Source organism: Caretta caretta, chromosome 1, assembly GCF_965140235.1.
Source record: "Caretta caretta isolate rCarCar2 chromosome 1, rCarCar1.hap1, whole genome shotgun sequence".
Classification (NCBI taxonomy): Eukaryota; Metazoa; Chordata; order Testudines; family Cheloniidae; genus Caretta; species Caretta caretta.
In genome coordinates, this window is record NC_134206.1 from 120565616 (window position 1) to 120589672 (window position 24057).

The following is a 24057-nucleotide window of genomic DNA, read 5'->3' on the forward strand; positions in this document are numbered from 1 at the left end:
TAATACTTTTTAGTTGGAATATCACGTAAAACCAGTGATGTTAATTGTTTTTATGTATGAGTCTTCCCCAAACTTTACAAGTTTTAAGAGCTTGACGTTTAAGAGGCTTCTGGTTGTTTAATTTTTAATTGATGCCTTTGGTTGTTTAAATTGTTTTTTTCAAAATGGCTAAGAATCTTGCTTGAGAATGCCCGTTGAGTATGTGCACCTGTTACCTTTATACCATTATGTGCAACGTAGTATAAAAATGTGTTTACAGTGCAATCGTGCAGCAGGATGGCTCCAATGTTTCAGCTGAAATATTTTACCTGGTATTATGCATAAAATAGGTCAAATTGAAGTATTTTTTTTTGCTCTTCAAATAAAATGTTTTAATTAATAAAATAATTTTCTGGCTCCTTAACAGTCAGTTGAGACATTTGGCATTTATTATTCTGGGTATGGGGACACAGGCAAAGATGTCAAACTGGGATAACAAAGGTACTTTTTTGGCTCCCCCCACATGTTTCTGCAGGCAATATGATGCGGCATTAGTGCAGTAATACTTAGTTTTTATTCTGCACAGTCCTTGCCAATGTATGACACTCACACCACTAATTCCAGCGGGAGTTTGTAATGGGATTATATTGCACGATCGCTTGCTTGGGAATATAGTCTCCATTTAAAGGGAAGTGACTGTACTTCAGCAAAGTGTGATGAATGCCCTGCTTACCAGCCTAGTTAGTTCCCCTGAAGCTGCTTCCACTGGGTCTAGTTCTGGGTCCACTGTGCTGTCCCAGCACACACCATGCTGTGATGTCCTTGCTTCTGGGGAATCAACACTGATGCAGGCAGCCCGCCCACATGGGCTCAGATAAATTCCTGTTTCTTTCTGACAGAGCAGAGTTTCCACAGTTTCTCATGCCGTGTATGAAAGTCAGACAATATTTATTCAGTGGTGAGCTGACTCTGTGCATGTGCAGGGCAATTCCCTTGTTGCTGTAGGATCATAATATGGTGCATGCTGGGTACAGAAATGGAGCCAGAGGCAGAATCTTCATGGGAGAGAACTTTTCTGCTGCATTAGTGTTAAGGGCCTGCCTTTCCTGTTATGTGATTTGCAGGTCTATAGGGAAGTGTGGCATTAAAGTTGAATGGGTCTCCTTGCTGCTTTGGTTTGTTTTTATTTGTTTGGTTTTGTGGGGTGGATGTACTCTTGAGTATGCCTGCAGAATTTAATAGTGATTAAAGAGCATTTTTAGTATATATTAGTAACTGAAATCCTGGACTGTCGCACAGGTGTAATTCATAAAGTTGTGTGCAAAAGCTGAAAATGGCTGAGAACTTAAATACTGGTTGGTAACTGATTGAAAAACCCAGTGATGATTGGACCTGATGATATTCTGCAAAAGGAGCTCTCAACCATGCTTGCAGTTGTTTCCATTGTTTCACACTGACACAACAGACAATCTGTGATGTTTGGGCTTATTGGTTGTGTTGTGTGGGTGGTTGTGTTGATTTGTGTCTAGTTGGGATTGTGCTGGGATATTGGTGTTTTTGTGTGGGTGGAAGTAGGGCACACGGACATGGTGGTTGGGCCAAATAATCCACCATCTGTGCAGTCTCCTTTAGGCAACCAGTGAAATTGTTATATACAAATTAACTGTAGAGTACGGTGGTGATTCGTTGAGTTACCTCTGATATCACAGTGGCTTAGGACTCTTGGCAAGGCATAGATACATGCCTTTATTGTAGCTGTACAACGAGTGTAATTAGTAAAGCCAAAATGGCTGCGAACTTAACAATTCGATGGTGACATACTGTGAAACCCGGTGATGATTCAGCCTGGTGATATTCTGATGAAAAAGAGCCCTCAGCCATGCTTGTGGCTGTTTTCATCACTTCACGCTCTACAGATATAATAGGCTCTAGGGTGACACACCGAGTGACAATCTTTGGAAATCTAGTTGTATCGATATGTATTCTGTTTTCACTAATGTTTTTATAGTGTAAGGGACACATGAATCACAGTCTCTAAGCATAAGACTTTACAATAATAATATATGACTTCTGAAATTTCTCTTGCACCTTTTAACATGCTTCCTTTTCTCAAAAGTGGTCCCCACTCTAGATTCCTTCTCCAACTATTGAGATGTTAGCTTACAAAAGGAAAAAAAAAGTCATCTTTTTGATTGTTTTTTAATGGAATGATATTTTTGTGGACTTGACCATATGATGAGATTACTGGTTCTGTGGATGAAGGGAAAGCAGTGGATGTATTGTTTCTTGACTTTAGCAAAGCTTTTGACACGGTCTCCCACAGTATTCTTGTCAGCAAGTAAAAAAGTATGGGCTGGATGAATGCACTATAAGGTGGGTAGAAAGTTGGCTAGATTGTCGGGCTCAACAGGTAGTGATCAACGGCTCCATGTCTAGTTGGCAGCCGGTGTCAAGTGGAGTGCCCCAGGGGTCGGTCCTGGGGCCGGTTTTGTTCAATATCTTCATAAATGATCTGGAGGATGGTGTGGATTGCACTCTCAGCAAATTTGCGGATGATACTAAACTGGGAGGAGTGGTAGATACGCTGGAGGGCAGGGATAGGATACAGAGGGACCTAGACAAATTGGAGGATTGGGCCAAAAGAAATCTGATGAGGTTCAATAAGGATAAGTGCAGGGTTCTGCACTTAGGACGGAAGAACCCAATGCACAGCTACAGACTAGGGACCGAATGGCTAGGCAGCAGTTCTGCAGAAAAGGACCTAGGGGTGACAGTGGACGAGAAGCTGGATATGAGTCAGCAGTGTGCCCTTGTTGCCAAGAAGGCCAATGGCATTTTGGGATGTATAAGTAGGGGCATAGCGAGCAGATCGAGGGAAGTGATCGTTCCCCTCTATTCGACATTGGTGAGGCCTCATCTGGAGTACTGTGTCCAGTTTTGGGCCCCACACTTCAAGAAGGATGTGGATAAATTGGAGAGAGTCCAGCGAAGGGCAACAAAAATGATTAGGGGTCTGGAACACATGACTTATGAGGAGAGGCTGAGGGAACTGGGATTGTTTAGTCTGCAGAAGAGAAGAATGAGGGGGGATTTGATAGCTGCTTTCAGCTACCTGAGAGGTGGTTCCAGAGAGGATGGTTCTAGACTATTCTCAGTGGTGGAAGAGGATAGGACAAGGAGTAATGGTCTCAAGTTGCAGTGGGGGAGGTTTAGGTTGGATATTAGGAAAAACTTTTTCACTAAGAGGGTGGTGAAACACTGGAATGCGTTACCTAGGGAGGTGGTAGAATCTCCTTCCTTAGAAGTTTTTAAGGTCAGGCTTGACAAAGCCCTGGCTGGGATGATTTAGTTGGGGATTGGCCCTGCTTTGAGCAGGGGGTTGGACTAGATGACCTCCTGAGGTCCCTTCCAACCCTGATATTCTATGATTCTATATGTTCATTTCATACCAAAGTTATTTTCCATATTCTTATTCCATTATTACGGTTCCACACAGAGATTCTTTTTCTTATTGTCTTTCAGGTTTTATTTAAAAAAGAAAATTGAGTCTGGATGCCTGTGCTGGATTTTAGCAGCTGAAGATGGAGTAAGGTAATGTAACATCATTTTAGTGGTTATTACTATAGAAAATGATGCTTTAGGGTGCTGAAGAATAGCAAGTTTTAAAGGTAAATTGCAGGGAAACGGCTACACACATTGTATATGGGAGCTTCAACATCTCAAGCAATGAGGTTTTAACAACATCCCACAAATTCTGGATTTCAGTTTCAATGGCATTCTCATGCTGTGGACGTCTATGCTATTTGAATGCTCTGGATAATTCTTTATGCTTACCAGAGGCTTTGTTACGTTTGAAAATTTGCAGGGGTTAAATTTTTTTTTTTAAAAAGTCTTTGTTGGAAGACCTAGCTTTGCAATCTTGTTCCCTCGAAAGGGCTTCCAGTCTGCTAAGTTCTCTCCTTTCCCTCCTTTCATTGCTCTTTGCACTCTCTCTTCCCCCATTATCCACCCTGCAAGACGCGTTCTGTCTTTGCCTACTTCCCAAGCTGCCACAGCCTGCTCATCCTGGAAAGCACAGGGATAGCTTTAGTGCACGGGTGCTCAGAGGATGTTCCTTGGAGCACCAGTGTGTTTGCAGAGCTCTTTGAGATGGTCTACAGAATGAAACATTCTCACAAGCAAGTTATGAGAGAGTGAGAGGGAAGGCGGATTCATTATTATTGTTAGAGTAGCACCTAGAGACACCCCCCAAGATAGGGGCCTCACTGTGCTAAGCACAGTACAAACACACCATACAAGACAGTCCCTGCCCCACAGAGCTGACAGTGTAAATCACACAGCAGGCCAGTGGTAGAGATGGGAACAGAATACAGGTCTCCTGACTCCTAATCTAGTGCTTTATCCACTAGAGGACAGCAGAGCACTCTGTTGCGGAGTTCTGCATGGAATGAACAGGTTGGAGAACTGCTGTGCTGTACAGTGAGCTGTGGTCAGTAATGGTTTCCCTGCAGTTCCCCTCTCCAACTTCTGCTGTGTGGTGGTGTGGGCCCTTCTGTAAGTAGGGAAGCAAGCTTATTTGGAAGATCAGACTGCACCATCTGCCTCTACAGCAGTCAGTGAATCCATTCCCTCATGTGATAACTGGGGTCTGCCTGTATCAGAAATGTGTCCTGATAGAGACTGCTGGGGCAGTGATCTGAAAGCCTGAATAAGCGACCTATTACTGGTGTACGTAAATCTGGAATTCAAATTGCTTGTGAATATTTTGAGCCAGGGAACTGAACAAATGCAAATACAATGCACAACTGCATGCTTCATTGGCTTATATGTAATTTTTCCCCCATAGTATATCCAGAATAGTTCAGCGAAAAATAATCTGGGAACTGTGCATGGATATGAGGGTCTTTCTAGGTTCTAAAAGGGGGCCTTTGTGGTGGTATTTGCCAGTAACAGGAAGCATTGCCAGACCCCTTAGCTTAGTAGCTATATGTGGATTAAAATGAATTGCAATAAAACAAGTGACTCGTTTCATCTTTACTTCGCCTTCTAATCATTGTTTGATACCCTCTGCATTTAAAGCATTGCCTGGAGCTATCCTGCACTGCCATCCAGTTCAGCAGTGCTTCTTACTGATGAAATTAGAACAGAGCATCACAGACCACTTGGGACCCCTATGCATCCAATCACAGAAATCTATAAGAAAAGGGGTAGAACAGCAAAGTCAGATGCATTTGGGACAGCTCTATGGGGACAGCATATTGTCCTAATGAAGTGTCTCTCACAGCTAAGGCCGTGATCCTGCAATGAGGTCCACATAAGCAGGTCCATACACCCATCTGAAGTTCATTTCAGGAGCCAAAGAGAAGACGCCTTTTAAAAATAAGTTTGAAAAGGTTTTGAAATGCAATACTAGAGTACACTTTTTGGTTTTTTCTTTTTCTTTTAATCTTTATTTAGCAGCTTTTGCATTAAAAAAAAATCTGAGCTCAGATTTAATATTAGATATAATATTACACACATTTAGTATCAGTTAACACTTTCAGTAATGTCTTCATGATACTTGCCAGCTAAGCAGAATTTATGCCAATACTGTCCTCATTAAGGAGCAGTTCCTGCCTGTTGTTAAATCAGTTACTTGGGAGATGCCTCAGTAAAGCACCTGCCCTCATAAAGCACATCCTGAAGTAAGTGGAGTCCAGTACATTGTGATAGAAGGAAAGGGTGGGGGAGTAAGTAATTCAATAGGGGTGAAATCCTGGCCCTTTTGAAGCCAGAGGGGGCAGGATTTTGCCCTAGATTTCTTAAGTAGAACAGCAAGTATCTTTAAAACATTTGTCAACTATTTCAATACATCTTGAAGATTTCTAAATATAATGCACCTATAATACTAAATGTTATTGCAGGTTACAAATTTTTGACAAACCATATTTAATAGCTTGCTCCTGTTCCCTTGTCTCTCCGACCTCTTTTTTTCTGCCAGTACAAAGGGCAACATACATTGAAAACACAGAAGAGAGCATACACGTGCCTACTGCAGGGTTAAATGTGTAGTGAGCATAGCTGAATAGGTTTTTTATCCCTTTTTTGTATAACTTTGTCTGGTCCAAGCACCTAACGTTCTAGTACATTTCAGCTTTGTTTCTGAAGCATACAAGATGTACCACATGGAAAAGGTATTGTAGCTTAATAACCCCATCTCTGATGGGATTTTGAAGGATAAAAAGACCTTTTGGTGCCAACAATTCAACTGAATCAAAGAAGTAAGACAATGTCATAGGTGCATTGGCACCCTACATATATACTATAGAATGAAGTAATCCTGCTAAAGCGGGGACACAACAGAGTATGAGGCGTACAAACTGATATGTAAAAGAAAAGGAACATAGATGAAAAGCAATCTGGCAAAACACAAACTGGACCAAAAGTGTCAGTTGCAGCTGATCTCACACACACAAAAGAAAATATTTAGTACTCTCTAGCTAATATCCCTATTGCTCAACCTCAGGTGGGTGACGGATGAGCTATCCAGAGTGCAGCAGGCAACAGAAATTAGAGAATGTTAAGGTGTCTAAGAAAGTAGTTTTTGCATTATTTAAAGAGAGGACACAAAATTGCATAGTTGCCCTGAAGCCACTTAGTAGGATGAAATAATGGAGGTAGTAATAGTTCCCAAAAAGCAAGAGCATTAGAAAAAAAGATGGGAAGGATTTCATGAAACATGTCAGAGCTCGTTAAAGAGATATTATGTAACTTCATGACCCATAACTTGTCTACCCGTAAGCATCTAATTCTAGGTAAAATGACCTGATACGAAGTGTTGCTGAGAATCTGCAGTTCCCATTGACTTCAGTGAAATCTGGAGATGCTCAGCACTTCTGAACAACAGATCACTTTTATCTAGATGCCTAAATGTGGATTTAGATGCCTAGCTTTGGGCACCCAAATTCAGAAATGTGGCCATCCCCTTATCTCTAAGACTTTGCATGCAGAACATCTGATTTTTGTGCAGAAGTGCAGTAACTGCATGTGTGGCTGGTACCTGGCCTGAGGTACTTGACTTTTTAATAATACAGCCCAACAGGTCATTTCCATCTGGCTCTTACAATGCTAGTCCAGCTGAGATAACTAGTATTTTAGCAGTAGCAACAGATCTGAAAGGATGAATGTTAATACTCTAGAGATGAAATAATCAGACTGAGCAAGAGCCTGAATGCAGAGGGAGAATGGCAGTGTAAATTCATGTCCTTACGTGGACATGGGCACCCGCTCCTGCCTGGACACGGCATTGCAGGGGACATTGCCTCTTGCACTCCCTCTGTTGGCCACGATGGTCAGTCCCAGCTAGTCCCTTCTGCAGACTGCCTTACTGGATCTTCTGTGGCTCGGCCCTCTGGCCAAATTTTTAACAGCTCAGTCCCTTTCCGGGGTTCAACTCTGAATAAAAAAAGTCCATTGCCCCACCTGGGCTTCTTCCTCAATCCCTGGTCCTGGCAGATCTTAGCTCAGGGCTCCTCTCCTCTTTAGGGCCCCACCACCAGAGTTAATCCCACTCCTACATACAAAATGGCTGCCTAGGAAGGAGTACTGCGGGAAGTGATCTGGAGGTAATAGTGGATCACAAGATAAATATGAGTCAACAGTGTAACACTTGCAACAACAAAAAAGCAAACATCATTCTGGGAGGTATTAGGAGTATTTTAAGCAAGACACAAGAAATAATTCTTCTTTTCTACTGCACGCTGATTAGGCCTCAACTGGAGTATTCTTGTAGGCACCAAATTTCAGGAAAGATGTGGACAAATTGGAGAAAGTCCAGAGAAGAGCAGCAAAAATGATTTAAAGGTTGGAAAAAATTGAGTTTGTTTAGTCTGGAGAAGAGAAGACTGAGAGGGGACATGACAGTTTTTAAGTACATAAAAGGTTGTTACAAGGAGGAGGGAGAAATATTGTTCTCGTTAACCTCTGAGGATAGGACAAGAAGCAATGGGCTTAAATTGCAGCAAAAACAGTTTAGGCTGGACATTAGGAAAAACTTCCTGCAACTCTGTTTCCTGGCCACAGCCAGTCCCAAACTAATGGGCTCCAGGCCCTTGCCAGGGAGAGAGAACTCTCCCTACCTCCTGTCTCCTGGGTCTCCTGCCCTGTGCTTTCTTTGTTTGTTTTTTGGTGCAGCAGCCTTGTCCATGAGGCTATGACCACCACTTCCGTCATTCATTTTTAGCCAAGTTTTTAAAATTTATATCTTTTCATTCAGGAATGGTTTACACTGAAAACTTACATTACCATAGCGCTGTCTCTCAGGGGTGTGAACAGTTCACACCCCTGGGAGATGTAGCTATGCCAACCTACCTCCCACAGTAGGCAGTGCTAAGTTGACAGAAGAATTCCTCCATCGACCTACCTAGTGCCTCTTGAGGTGGTGGATTAACTATAGCAATGGGAGAGCTGCTCCCCTTGCTGTAGTGAGTGTTTACAGTGGCGTATCTGCAGCGATACAGCCGTTCCATTATAAGGTTTTAAGTGTAGACATAGGCCACGTTTACATTACAAACTTTGATCAATGCAAGTTATGTTGACATAAAGCTGCTGCAGTTAATCGCTTATGTGCATGCATACTTGGCTCCTTGCGTGGGCATTGCATGTGTTCACCAGGACTGCTTGTGTCAATGCATAGTACAGTGCACCATAGGTAAGTAACTCAGTGTGTAACCTGCCACTGTCCAGCCCTACTGTATTTTGGGAAGTTTTGGCAATGCATGGTTGGGCAGAAATGAGTCGTGCAGGGGTGACTGGGAGCAAGGGGTCAACATCCCAGCATGCAAGTGTCTCCATCACAGAATGTCATCTATATTCCATAATTTTTGCACCTTTTAAAAAATTCTTATGAACCTGTGTGGTTCTTGCTCTCCGCCATCTCTGATGGAAGCATGGAGTCTGCACAGCTCTGCACTATTGTCATAAGCACTGCAAGCACAAGACGCATGATTTTCTGGTATTTGCAGAGCTGTAAGAAGAACCACAGCAGCGGGGAACATGATGATTTCTTGGAGGACGGATGGTTGTGGGACAGAGTGAGAACCAATTCAAGGTTGTTGGTGGCATTCATGGAGCTGCTGCATATGGTGGAGCACTGCTTCCAGGCCTGAGAAACGAGTACTAGCTGGAGGGATAACATTGTAGTGCAAACTTGGGATGACAAGCCGTGGCTGCAAAACTTTTGAATGCGCAAGGCCATATTCCTGGATATGTGTGCTGAGATTGCTCCGGCGCAGAGACACCAGAATGACAGCTACACTGACAGTGGAAAAACAAGTGGCGATTGCACTGTGGAAACTTGCAATGTCAGATTGCTACCCCTGTTGATGGCAAACCATTTTGGAGTTGAAAAATCCACCGTGAGGGCCATTGTTATGCCAGTATGCAGGGCCATTAATTGCCTCCTGCTATGCAGGACTGTGACTCTCTGCAATATGCAGGACATAGTGAATAGATTTGCAGCAGTGGGGTTTCCAAACTGCGGTGGGGCAGTAGACAGCATATATATCTCTATTTTCACACCAGCCACCTTGCCATAAAGTACATCAACAAAAAGGGCTATTTTTCTACAGTTATGCAAGTGTTGGTGAAGAAACCCTGGTGATCCACTGACATCCGTGTTGGCTTGTCAGGGAAGGTGCATGACATTCTCATGTTTACGAACTCAGGACTTTTCAGAAAGCTACAAGCAGGGACTCTTTTTCCTGACTGGCAGGTTACCACTAGTGATGTTGAAAAGCCAACAGTGATCCTGGGGGACCCAGCCTACCCCTTGCTCCTGTGGCTCATGAAACCATACACCAGCCAGCTTGACGGTACCAAGGAAAAATTTTACTAACAGCTCAGCAGGTGCAGAATGACAGCTGAATGCAGTTTTGGTAGATTGAAGGGACGCTGACATTGTTTACTCACAAGATTGGATCTCAGTGAAAAAAACCATCCCAATGGTTATAGCTGCCTGCTGTGTCCTGCATAATATCTGTGAATCAAAAGGGGAAAAGTTGCTTCCAGGGTGGAGGATAGAGGTGGAATTGCTGTCTGCTGAGTTTGAACAGCCAGACACAGGAGCTATGCTGCTCCAGGAAGCTTTAAAAGAGCACTTTAACAGTGAGCCACAGGAATGTATGGTGTACTGTGATACACCTGGCCCTGCTGTTTTGGGTCCTGTTAGGAATGGTGTGGTGCTTGGTGTACGTCTATGACTACAACACTGTCAATGCACGTATTAATTTTTCAGTGTTTGCTGTACATTTCTGATTATTACACTGTTTTTGTCACTGATCCTATGAATTGTGTCAAACTGTACTGTACCAAGTAAGTGGTGTTTTCCGAACTGCTAGGCACTCTGGGGCATATGCTGTGAACTAATAAAAGATTAATTATTTTCCAAATAGTATTTTATTCAGTAACAAAACCTGTGCAAGAAGAAGTCTGTGCAACTTAAAACCTTAATAAATTAATGGAACAGAACTTAACAAGTGGAAAGGACATTCATGTCCATTTTACCTGCACATACAGCAACACAATACCTGCAATACCTGCACAGGTCAGTGTATATGAAGCTGTGGTTGTCCTTAATGTTCCCTGGGGTGTTGTGATAGGGAGGAAGCCTCTGAGGCCATGTGGAATGTTGAAGGGGAGGGGAGTGTCGGGAGGTGCTGTAATGGAGTTCTCCATGGACTTCAGAGGTAGGCGAACCCGTGACTGTTGAACCTGTAGGCCCACAAGAGTCTGCAGCATCTGTGTTTGCTGCCCAAGAAGTCCCATCATGCACTCCCTCTCCTTTTCCTGCTGGGAATGCTGGGCCTTCCTCCTGTGTGCTCTTCCCTTCTCCAGGCTGTCTGCAGTGTTGATCCTTATGGTTTGATGCAGCACTGGCTCGCAGGATCTCATTAAACATGTCATCTCATGTTCTCTTCTTTCTTCTCCATATGTGGCTCAGGCATTCTGCAGGTGTGGAGGGGGAAGCCCTCAAGGCCACAACGGCATCAGCTGAAGCTAAAACACACAGAGGTACCATTGTCAATATAGTCACAATGGGAAGTGAGAGTTAAGATTCAGAACTCCCTTCCCTAGCTCCCCTAAAGTTTCAAACAAGACATGCTTATTGACACTTCTGCTTCAGAGTGCTCGTGCATAGCACCGCTCTCAGCACCTGCCTGGGTGTGTACGGACCTCCAGGGCTGAGGTTGAATGAGGAGGGAATTACTCGGTTGCATGAAACTGAGTTGTCAAGGTTCCTTCCCCACTCTGAACTCTAGGGTACAGATGTGGGGACCTGCATGAAAAGCCCCTAAGCTTATTTTTAGCAGCTTTAGGTTAAAACTTCCCCAAGGTACAAACTATTTTACCTTTTGCCCTTGGACTTTATTGCTGCCACCACCAAGCGTCTAACAAGTATATAACAGGGAAAGAGCCCCCTTGGAAACGTCTTTCCCCCCCCCCAAAATCCTCCCCAAACCCTACACCTGCTTTCCGGGGAAGGCTTGATAAAAATCCTCACCAATTTGCATAAGTGAACACAGACCCAAACCCTTGGATCTTAAGAACAATGAAAAATGAATCAGGTTCCTAAAATAAGAAGTTTAATTGAAGAAAAAGTAAAAGAATCACCTCTGTAAAATCAGGATGGTAAATACCTTACAGGGTAATCAGATTCAAACCATAGAGAATCCCTCTAGGCAAAACCTTAAATTACAAAAAGACACAAAAACAGGAATATACATTCCATTCAGCACAGCTTATTTTGTCAGCCATTTAAACAAAACAGAATCTAACGCATCTCTAGCTAGATTACTTACTAAGTTCTAAGACTCCATTCCTGTTCTGTTCCCGGCAAAAGCATCACACAGACAGAGAGAACCCTTTGTTCCCGCCCCCCCTCCAGCTTTGAAAGTATCTTGTCTCCTCATTGGTCATTTTGGTCAGGTGCCAGCGAGGTTATCCTAGCTTCTTAACCCTTTACAGGTGAAAGGGTTTTTCCTCTGGCCAGGAGGGATCTTAAAGGTGTTTACCCTTCCCTTTATATTTATACACGAGTATAGAGCAATAGCACTGGTTGCAGCACCGTTTTCCACAGGTGGTGGTGATTTTAGTGGATATCTCACTCCTCAGGATAATAAAGGCAGAGAGAGCACAGCTGTTGCTGGTGTCCTGAAGCCACCCAGGCCTGCGTGCCACTAGCCTGTGTACTGCAGTGGTGCTTGTGTGCCTTATTTCTTTCCTTGATTGTTAATTTGCAATCCTCATTCCACCAAGGAACCAGATGTCTAAGTCGGGGGCAATTTGATGTTTCGTAGATGGCTGGATCTTTGGGCTTATGCCCAAATAAATTTGTTAGTCTCTAAGGTGCCACAAGGACTCCTTGTTGTTTTTGCTGATACAGACTAACATGGCTACCACTCTGAATTCTGCATTCTGTTCAGCATGAAAAGTGAACGAGAGATTTCCTGGAATTAAATGGAACTCTTGTATCAAGGAATTAAAACAGTTTGGATTGTTTAAATTTACTTCACTGAAAATCACATGGTTTTTATTTCCATTTATTCATTTTAATTGTAAAAATACTGCAGTATTTGGGTTACAAGTTTCCAGAACCCATCTGTTAAAAACTCCTATTTTATCCATAGATTCTGCAATAGGATTGCTAGTAGTATTGCAGTACTAAATGTTTAATTACAGCATATTGAAAGGATCAATACTTAATCCAAATCTACCTAAAGAGCACCTTCACAGTCAACTGTCTACCAAAATACTGTGACTGTTGGAAGCTCTGTAAATGGAACCCACCTAGGATTGTGTTTTTCTTGCAAGAAAGATTTCTGCTTATTTTGAGTTTTAGAATATGCCTTCTAGCAGCTTTTATTGGCAGTTGACTATGAAAGACCTGAAACTAGATTTCTCAGATATGAGTGCCTAATCTGTATTTAGGTATCTCCTTAAAAGTGACCTGATTTGCTGAGCACCTGCAGCTCACAGTGAAGTCAATGGCAATTGTCTGTTCACTGTGTCTGAAATTCAGGCCACTTTAAAATCTCAGATCAGAAAAGAGCAAGTCCCATTGACTTCAGTAGGATTAAACATGTGCTTAAAGTTAAACATATATTAATGCACTGTCCTGAATTGGGGCTTATTGAGGTACCTCCAGAGTATTATGGATTTAGGTGGTTAACTTCAGTCACCCAAGCTTGAAAATTTTAGCTGTGCTTTTTTTATCACGGGGATCTCACATCACCCTCCTTTTGTGGATATGTAACTTTGCACATCCAACAACCTGCACATGCACTTTTCAAGTTCTAACAACCACTAACACACAGCTAGAGTTTGAAAAATGTGTGCCTGAGGCTTGGTCTATATGTGACCAACTTACGTTGGCATAACTACATTGCTCAGTGGTGTGGAAATTCCTGAGCGATGTAGTTAAATTTACCTAATCCCCAGTGTAAACAATGCTGTGTTGACAGGAGGACTTCTCTCATAGACATAGCTACCACCTCTCAGAGAGGTGGAATACCCATTGCAACGGGAGAAGCTCTCCTGTTGGCATAAGTAGTATCTTCACGAAGCGCTACAGCGATGCAGCTGCATCGCTTTAAGTGTAGACATATCCTGAATGTTTCCATGTGCCATGTTGCATGCACAAAAAGGAGGTCGCCTCTTAAAAATCAAATCCTGATTGTTTGAAGTAGGCAATGAGTTCAAATATTGCTATCCCAAATATCACTTTTCAGAAGGATGATTGCTGTCACATGGAGGATCACAAAAGCCAACTTGAGTCAGAAACTTTTATTTCAAACTTTCTGAAAAATATGACTGAGCACAATGGGTTTTTTTGTAAATTCTGGAAATCTCTATTTTTGTTGGGTCAATCCCATATCTTATATAAATGTACTCTATTAGGATAAACCTATTGTGAGACATGATTTGCCAGATAAATGTAAACAATCTTATTGTAAACATTTTCTCCAATAATTCCCCTCCCCCCTTTAGAGCTCTTAATAAGGAAGAAAATCTGTCTCTGGTCTAATCCATTTCTCAGTTCAAGAAAATTCTCTATTCCATAACTCCTTTCAGAACCTGCCAATGCTGTTCCTTGATTAGCTGAAAAAGATGAGACACGCTGTTTTCTCTACTCCTTTTCTTTGTATCTATCCCTCTATGTGGAACTGGAAATGCTTCCTTGTCATAAATATAAAGGGAAGGGTAAACATCTTTCTGTATACAGTGCTATAAAATCCTTCCTTAGTTAAGAAGCTAAGGTAACCTAGCTGGCACCTGACCCAAAATGACCAATGAGAGGACAAGATACTTTAAAATCTGGAAAGGGGGGAACAAAGGGTTGGTCTGTCTGTGTGATGCTTTTGCCAGCTACAGATCAGGAATGCAGACTTACAACTCCAGTTAAATTAGTAAGTAATCTAGCTAGAAATGCGTTAGATTTCCTTTTGTTTAGTGGCTGGTAAAATAAGCTATGCTGGGTGGAATGTATATTCCTTCTTTTGTGTCTTTTTGTAACTTAAGGTTTTGCCTAGAGGGATTCTCTATGTTTTGAATCTGATTACCCTGTAAGGTATTTACCATCCTGATTTTACAGAGGTGATTCTTTTACCTTTTCTTTAATTAAAATTCTTCTTTTAAGAACCTGATTGATTTTTCATTGTTCTTAAGATCCAAGGGTTTGGGTCTGTGTTCACCTGTACCAATTGGTGAGGATTCTTATCAAGCCTTCCCCAGGAAAGGGGGTGTAGGACTTGAGGGGGTATTTTGGGGGAAGATGTCTCCAAGTGGGCTCTTTCCCTGGTTTTTGTTTAAAACGCTTGGTGGTGGCAGCATATGGTTCAAGGACAAGGCAAAGTTTGTACCTTGGGGAAGTTTTTAACTTGGTAAGAATAAGCTTAGGGGGTCTTTCATGCAGGTCCCCACATCTGTACCCTAGAGTTCAGAGTGGGGAAGGAACCTTGACATTCCTCTTCTACACTCCTTGCCTCTGCCAGCCAAGGGAATGAGAGAGGGACTGATCATGAAATCCTGCTGTCCTGCATGACCATGTAGAACACTCCTATATGATCACAGGGTTGGCCCCAGATTTTGACATTTTGTTGTTTTATATGTTGTTTAAAGTTCTTTACAAATATACTGGAAGCATTAAAACTGCTGATTCAGGGTAGATGTAATTTGTATTTAGTAGTATTTTTGCAGACTTTACAGTTTGTAGAGATGGATCGATGGAGTTTAAAGGGATAAAAGGATAAAAATTGTCTCTTCATACAAAGAACATTCTTACATAGTAGAAAATGCAAACTAGTGTCTGCGTTGATGCTTGCTTGTCTGTGGCTTCCTTAAGCACGGGAAATATTGACTGTTAGAAGAGAGGCTGATCATGTCTCACTGCATGGTATGTGATACAGATTAAAACACACATGTCATGGCGACTGGCACTTTACAAAATGCCTTAGGTAGATAGATGGATGTACTTTAACTGCATCAGCTGAAAAACAAATTAATCTGTAGTTTGTTGCCCATAAAAATGAAGCTTGATTAAATAGATGCACTATAGATTCATGTTTTGGTATACTTTACCAATGGATAGAATGAATAGGAAAGGAATATGATCTTTTCATCTCAGCCAATAACAAAATATTCCAAGTATATTACTCTAAACTGTAGGAACAAGGATCTTGTAAAGAGATCTTCTCTTCAGTCGCAGGATTAATATAGCCCTTTTGTAATCAGATTAGATAAAAAGAGATCTAGCACCTATTCATTTATTAGCTTCATATTCCTTGTTGCTCACACTCATTTTTATCACAGTTTTGAGATGACCTATTTTGTTAAATGGCAGCTATTTATTGTTGGTAGGGCACAGGTAAGCCTTTGTTTAGCCCTCAGGCTCAACCAGAGTTTAACTGCTTGGAAATTGAAAGAGTGATATTACTATATAGAGTGTATATGAATACAAGTATCAATATATGAATGTCATCCTAGTTAGAAAGTGCACTGTGTGGACAGAGTTTAATGTACAGTATGTCTCGTAGAGGGTGATTATGTAGCTTACATCCTTGATGCATCTCACAGATTTATACTGGCAGGCTTAAAAAAGGGCCTTAGTTTAAATTATCTCACATTGCAGGTGACTGCATTAGGGGTGTTTTGAGAGCTTTCATAGTGTCTAGGTTATTTTGCCTTAGGCTCCCACCTTTCATTTCTTTTTATTTTCCTTCCCCTCTCAGAATCTCTCTCTCCCTCCCCAACCACCTCTCCTAATATGTTCTACAAGCAATTAGATAGCCAGAAGATTTTTTTTTTTAAACTGAGTGGTTGGTGACTATTCCAAGCCCATGAAGTCTTTGAGATTGTAAAATCCTTGGAAGGAAGCTCTGGAGAGAGTGACATGTCTTTTCTTTTTCTCTTTATAATTAATGATGACATAAATGTACTGAGTAGTTATTGTTCTGTTGTGAAAACAAGTACATGATGATCTCAGAGTCCTTCTGTGGAACACTGCCACAAAAAAGGAGAAACGCTGTCTATGGACTGAATTGTCAGTAGCTTGGAAGAGAAATGTTCTGTCAAAACAGCAGTGCTGTGAGTGAGAATCAAATATGATGGTAAAGAGTATAGTGCAGCCGTGTGCTAAAATGTGGGAGTAATTTTTCAGGTTTGTTTTTAAAGGAATATTGTCATCTTAACATTTACTAGTTGTAAATCATGTATATTTAGAATCCCTGTCCCAGGAACAGTTTCTGTCTGCCTTGTTTGTTTTTTATTTTGCTCCAACTTTTTTGTTTCTGGCCAGTAAACATAGTCTGTTGTTTCTGAAACCCGTGTAAACAACAGCTTGAGAGTGTACACATGTAGTATCACTGTCCTACAAGCCTGGGTTGCTGCCAGCTACAGGGCTTCTCCTGCAACACAAGGGGAGCAGCTCCAGGGGAAGCCATGGAAGATCAGTGAAGATGTACAGGCCTAAGGAATCTCCTGCTCTGAGATCTGGGGGAAGGGTACTGTTGTTGGACTGGGAGACACCCCCTTCCCACTGAGGGGAGAGAGAAACCGGAAACAACGGCAAACCTTCCCTCCTGCCTCCTTCTTCCCCCAAAGCTATTGTGGGACACCCCCTCAAAATGCTAGTTAGCAATGGCATGCTGAATACCAGTTTCATCCCGTAACAGCCTGGAGCTCTCTTATACCTTTCCTGCAGAGTGAATGGGTAGGGGTCGTTTTCAGTATTTACCGATTCTCTCAGAAGATTTCTTGGGTTTTGACAAAGCCAGTATTCAGATTTTAATAATTTTCATCCAAATTTTGGATTTTTGGGGCTCAGGAATTTTTCACAGCTAAAGTAGGTGGGGCTGTGCTGAAGGGCCAGAGTCAAGAGGGGAGGAGAAGGCTGCACTCTGTGAGCACTGGCCCCCATGCCAGACAAAGCCCCCTCCTGACCCAGGCCCTTCAGCACTGCCCTGTCCACTTCCTGGGTCCCTGTCCATCTTGTTTTTCTGCTGTGTTGCTGCAGCAGCCACCAGTCAACAGTTAACTCTGATCTGCGCTGGCATGCTGAGGAGGCAGGTGGGGAGTCTGCGAACAGGGAGCCAAAGGATGCACCCTCTGAGTGTTGGCCCCCATTCTGGGCAGAGACCCCACCTGATCCCAGCCTTTCGGCATGGCCTCGTCCACTTCCTCTGTACAGTGGTGGAGCAAGACGGGCAGGGAGTGATCAGAGACCACTTGATCACTGCATTGTCAGTGCCCCCCGCACCATGTGGCCCATATAACTACTGAGCACCTGTCCACCCTGACCGCTGCCCTTCGTTTTTGGTTTTTATCAATTTTTACCTTTTTTTTTTTTAAATTTTCAAATAAACACTAAATTTCCCGCAGATGTATCAAAAAAAAGAAATGGCATGATGAATGGGGGAGGAAGCACAGGAGATTCAGAGCTGCATGTGATCTTCATCATGTCCTCAGTTTGTATGATGCCTGTGAGGAGCCAGTACTGGGACATGTAAACAAACCCTCTCAGTCTGTGTTGGAGGGAGCATATAAAAATGCGTTGGAAAACTGGAGAATACAGATCTGAGTTGAAGGCAGATTTCTTATTGTTTCCAAAAAGGAGTTAGTAACATAACTAAGAGAAACAGTGTTGTTGTTTTTTTTTGTTTTTTGTCAATTTGTTGCTATTTGTTGTCCTTTGTTGTCCTTTACAGTCCTTGGGGTTTTTTTCTCCCTTTCTTCAAATAAACAGATTTTTTTTCTTCTTTTACTTTTCAAAATAACATTGGATGAGTAAATATTGAGGCACTGTACAGCAGAGGCAGGGAAAACGTCTGTAATGTTGGGACAATAAATTTTGACATGCCTACCAACAGAAGGTAAGTAGTATAAAATACCTTCCATTTCTAAAGCTCCTTTCATCCAAAGATCTTAAAGCAGTTTACAAAGGTTATACTGTGCTTTAAGGCCCAGCCCTGTGTTGGGGCAGTGTTGAGCTGGCCTGCCTCAGGGGAACTGGGGGAGAGGCTGTGCCTCAGGAAAGCACAATCCTTCTCATGTGTGCAGGATGGTTTACATAGATTGCATAAGCCTTCTAGACTGGTGCACTTTGCTGTTAATAGTGCCTTTATGGACTAGTGTGGAAGGGCATGGAAGTGTCCCATTTTTCCCTTTGGAGAGAGGTGCTTTTGGGAGAGAGGAAGGGAGTAGCAGCAGCAGGGACTTTGATTGACCTTGGTCTGTGTCCAGGGAATGGAATGGAGAGAGGTTCCTTGTGCCTCATTGCCTACTTGTTATTCCTGTACAGTGATGAATAGACTTAGTATTTATCAGCATTTTTTTGTTTATTCCAATTACATAGTATCCAAACCACTTCCCAGTTTTGTGCATATTGCACCACTTTGCACTTGACATGAAATTCTTAGGAAAAAATGAGGCAATACAATACTGTGAACATGTCAGTGTATATATAGACGTCAGGTATGTGAACTCCATAAAATAGGAGGCGTGTGGCTTTTATGTTCTCACCACATATGATGATTCCAATAAAGGCCTGATCTGTCCCTCATTGAAATGAATGACATGACTTATCTTTGCTTCATTGGGGCCGTACCTGGTGCCCAATTCTGATATTTACTTTTCCACATAATTCAGTTGAAGTCAATGGAACTATACATGTGAGAGAGGCTACATGACAGAGACTGTACTGGCATAGTCCCCTCCAGTAGATACAGCGTACACCATACAAAGAGTTTTTCTGCTGGTGTAGGAGCACCATCACTCTCAACGTTAGCTAGATAAAAGCATTCTTTTGTTAGCACAGCTGTCTCTACATGGGAAGTTTTGGTGACATAATTATGTTAGGGGCTGTGGGTTTTTCACACTCCTGACAAACATAGCTGTGCCAATATACGTTTTATGTGTACACCATACCTAAAATTAGACTTTGGAGTCTGAGTTTCTAAGATTGGGCCCTTAGTGAATGGGGAAAACAGATAAGAACAACCTCCCTGCCACACACTTATTGAAGTTTTCTCCCCTTTGCCAGAAAGATGGTTCCTTGCTGTTTTTCCCCAGAGGCCCTGACCAGGTTAGGAAAAAAATTTTTTTTTTTTAAATTAGCTCATATGTTTTAAGAAAATGCTGTTTACATAGGTGTTAGCACCTCTAGAGTAGATTTTTTTAAAAATATGTTTATACATACATAAGCTCATCATGCTAAACACAACCTTTACTAGGTACTTATTTTTTAAACAGTAGGTAGAAAAATAAAACACCTTTTTTCCTCATCTAGATAGGACCTAAGAATTCTTGCACTCTCGCTCTACTGGATTGTTCACATGACATACTCCTGGGGGAATTCTGCATCACTGTGCACGTGCAGAATTCATGTCCCCCGCAGATTTCTTTGCTTTCCCGCAGAAAAAGTCACAAGAGCAGTCATGCGCTCCTCCCCAGCAGCTCAGGGAGGCTGGTTCAGGCACCTGGAGTAGCCGGTAGAGACATAAATCACCGTGGGGGGGAGGGGAGGCTAGGCAGTCGTGTGTGTGAGAGAGGGAGATACTCTGTCCCTCTTGCTCGCTCTTACAGCACACTCTGCATGGAGGGGCAGGCCTTTGGGGTGTTTCTGAGGAGGTAGGTGTGGGGCAGGCTCTGTCCCCTCAGACAGAGCAGAATGTAGCAGCCTGCCTGCTTAGTGAATTGTTCCCATTTTCTTTGTAAATTCCTCCAGGAGTATAACACAGGTGTAAAAGTTTTAAGGCTCCTTTACATTGCCAGAGTGGTGTAAAGGACAGTATGGCCTTATAAATGCTTATGATGCTTTAGTGATTAGAACTGGTCTAAATTTTGGACTGAAAAAATTTCCTATCAAAATGTGCTCCATTACTGTTGGGGGGGGGGGGGGGTTTGGTGATTTCCTCCAACGCTCCCCACTTCCATTCTCCATCCCTTGTATTGTAGTTTAAATAAAATACCAAAATAATTGAAACTAGCATGATTATACTGCTTTATTTTGACAAATGAAATATGCAGAATTTTGAAGAATTTTTAAATAGTGTGCAGAATTTTTAATGTTTTGGTGCAGAATTCTTCTGGGAGTAATTACAAAATGGAAGGTTGCTCTGTCCCATTTGGGTTGTTCTCCTATAGTATTTTTTACTATGATAAATTTTCTAGTTAGGTATATCTTTTATGATGTAGAAAATAAAAATGAAGAGTGCTAAGTTATTTTTGGTGCCTTATAGCCAAATTTGAGAGACTGGGAGAATATTAAGTCCCTGGTCAAATGTTTTCCATGCTACTTTTTCTTTGAAAACTAAAAATATGGCTATTTTGAGATAATTATGACTAAGATTGTTCTGTAACTTCCATATAGAAAATCTTAGTGCGACTCTTGCTATAACTCTCTCTATAGGATGCACAGAACCCAGGAGGGACTACTCTAAAATGTGTGGTTAATATTTTTGAGGACTTAGTTGCTAAGAAAGTATTTTAAAAATGTATTCTACAGTCTACACGATTATGGGCAGGAGGAGACTGCAGACTTTAATTGTTTCATGTAAATATAGGTAAACAAAGAAAGGGACTATAAAGGGCATGCCTATTGCTTCTATTAATAACACTTCCTTACTCCCTTTCTCCACATCTTTCTATCATATCCCTTCTTAGTGTTCTCTTTTCCAAGCTGAATAGTACCAGTCTTTTTAATCTCTTCTTATATGGAAGCTGTTCCATACCCTTAATAATAATAATTTCTGTTTCTATGTACCTTTCCCAATTCTAATGTATCTTTTTTGAGATGAGGCGACCAGCACTGCACACAGTATTCCAGGTGTGGGTATACCATGGATTCATATAGTGACATTATGATATTTACTGTCTTATCTATCACTTTCCTAATGGTCCCTAACATTGTTAGCTTTTTTTGTCTGCCACTAAACATTGAGCAGATGTTTTCAGAGAACTATCCACAATGATTCCAAGATCACTTTTTGAGTGGTAACACCTAATTTAGATCATATCATTTTGTACGTATAGTTGGGATTATGTTTTCCAATGTGCATTACTTAGCATTTATCAATTGAATTTCGTCTGCCATTTTGTTGCCCAGTCACCCAGTTTTGTGAGATCCCTTTGTAACCCCTTGCAGTCTGGTTTGGACTGGTTTACCCCTTTTTCCAGATCATTTATGAATATGTTGAACAGTACTTGTCCCAGTACAGACCCATGGGGGACACCACTATTTACCATTCTGAAAACTGACCATTTATTCCTACCCTTTGTTTCCTTTTAACCAGTTATTGATCTCTGAGAGGACCTTCCCTCTTATCCCATGGCTGCTTACTTTGCTTAAGAACCTTTGTCAAAGGCTTTCTGAAAGTCCAGGTATACTATATTCACCCTAGTCTATGTGTTTGTTCACACCATCAAAAAATTCTAATAGATTGGCAAGGTATGACTTCCCTTTACAAAAGCCATGTTGACTCTTCCCCAACAAATTGTGTTCACTATGTGTCTGATAATCCTATAATTGCCAGGATCGCCTCTGGAGCCTTTAAAAAAATTGGTGTCCTCCAGGCATTTGATACAGAAGCTGATTTAAATGGTAGGTTACATACCACAGTTTTGGTCTAGTGTTCCCAAGAAAGGGAATTTTCACTAAAATTATACACCTCCACTTTGGTGAAATTCCCTTAGCCACATTTGTTATAACTTCTTTAATGTACTATCAGGGTTGATGCAAGCATGTGCCAAATGTCATAAAATATTCAAACTAGAGATGGAAAACACCTGTTAAGTCATTTGTTCCTCTTCAATGCAAGATTGTTCTCTATTGTATGTGAAGTAGCATTTTGTGCAGTGTAATTGTAAATATCTCTGACAATGGGGATTCCACCACTTCCTTTTGAGCTGGTTACAGAATCTAATATATCTTACTCTTGGGGAGTCTTTCCTGATATTCAGTTCTAAATTGTCCCATTTCTTAATTTAATCTCATGAGATTGTACAGGGCCACATTTAATGAACCATATTTGCATATTCATACAGATACCATGACCTTCTAATGACAAGCACTTCAGTTGAATCTTTTCCCATCTAACACAATCCTCCTGACATCTCCAACATCCAGTAGTGTCTTACACCTCCATTCCGCCACACTTTCAGCTATGTTTTACACCTGTAGATGTCCTCCAGAGGTCTTCACAAATCGTACTTCATACTGGACTCTGCAAAACCTGTGGCTGATTGAACAGTAAAAAACAGCGTTATTCTCTGTGGTTCAGTCAGTGTGAGAAGACTTCGATATTCACTCTAGAAGTGAATGACTAAAGCAGTAGTTTTAGGTAGTGGAAAAAGACAAACATTATAACATTTTTCAGCATTGCTATTCTTTAAGTCAGTAGAGATATTTTGGGATTCTTTTTGTTCTAACTCTTTCAATATGTGAGTGTAGGCCATAACTCAACATAATGCAGTAACTTTACAAGTGTATTATTGTGATGGTGTTGAGAGGCTAGTGACAGTGGGAGAGGGAAACTAGACTTTTGTTTCAGGAGTAAATTACAATTGTGTGAAAGAGAAAAGTAGCACTAAAACTGCATTAAAAATAAAGTAAAGTTACTAACTTCAGTGAATAAAATATTTGTAATCTCTCAAAACAGCATCTTTATTCTTTAGGCTCCTTGTAGGCTTTTTGTTTGATGTTCCTGTTATAACTAAATCCAAAAATTACAATCTGACTTGTGAAAGAGAGATATGTATAGAAAGACAGGAAAGACATACATTTCCAGGTCAGACCACAGAAACATTTGTTTTAACACCTTGTTCTCCAGGAATGGCTAGTACTTATTGCTTCTGAACAAACCAAGCCCCTCCCTATAGCCAAGTTTACACTGCTGCCTCTGGAAAGACATACAAGTATCTTTATTTACTTGGAACTACAGCTGGTTGGAAAATATGATTAATGTTTTTGTTGAAAAATGCTGATTTGTTGAAACTATGCAAAATTAGGGTCTGGTGCGATGAATATCCCATTTTTTAAAAAATGGAGAAAAAGACCTTTTGAAATAGTCTAAATGATTTGTTTGGACAGTTTATAAACAAAAAAATTTGCTGTTTTTGGGTTAAAAATGACTTTCTTTCCGTATTTGAGCTAATTAGACTGAAAAAGATATTTTCAAATGTTCCAAATCAAAGCACCTTGTTTTGTAAATATTTGAGATTTTAACTTTGCATTTTTATTTGAGACTGTAAAAACGTACATAAAAACGGCCATACTGGGTCAGACTAAAGGTCCATGCAGCCCAGTGTCCTGTCTACCGACAGTGGCCATCTGACCCTCCGGGTATGTGGCTAGCCCAGCCAGCTGAGGCCACACAGTTATTTTTAGCATGCTAACACAAGCAGAGCTAGTGTGTATCTGTATAGCCGCTTTGGAAGGCACACACCCAGATGCAGTGCAGACATACCCAGAGAAATAGTGACTGGAAATGGGAAAGGGCTAGATGAGAAAGAGGGAGTAAGTAGGAGAGTTTGAATCAAAGTCCCTAA

General features: G+C 41.5%; 1 protein-coding gene across 19 annotated transcripts in view; it reads left to right on the forward strand.

Moving 5' to 3' along the window:
- The window catches only part of INPP4A (inositol polyphosphate-4-phosphatase type I A), a 213370-nt gene that overhangs the window by 82222 nt on the left and 107091 nt on the right, over positions 1 to 24057 (forward strand). For all 19 annotated transcript variants that reach the window (XM_075130681.1, XM_075130698.1, XM_048858480.2 and 16 more), the window contains exon 2: positions 3502 to 3570. The gene's annotated coding sequence lies outside the window, so the exon portion shown is untranslated. The remainder of the gene's footprint in view (positions 1 to 3501; positions 3571 to 24057) is intronic.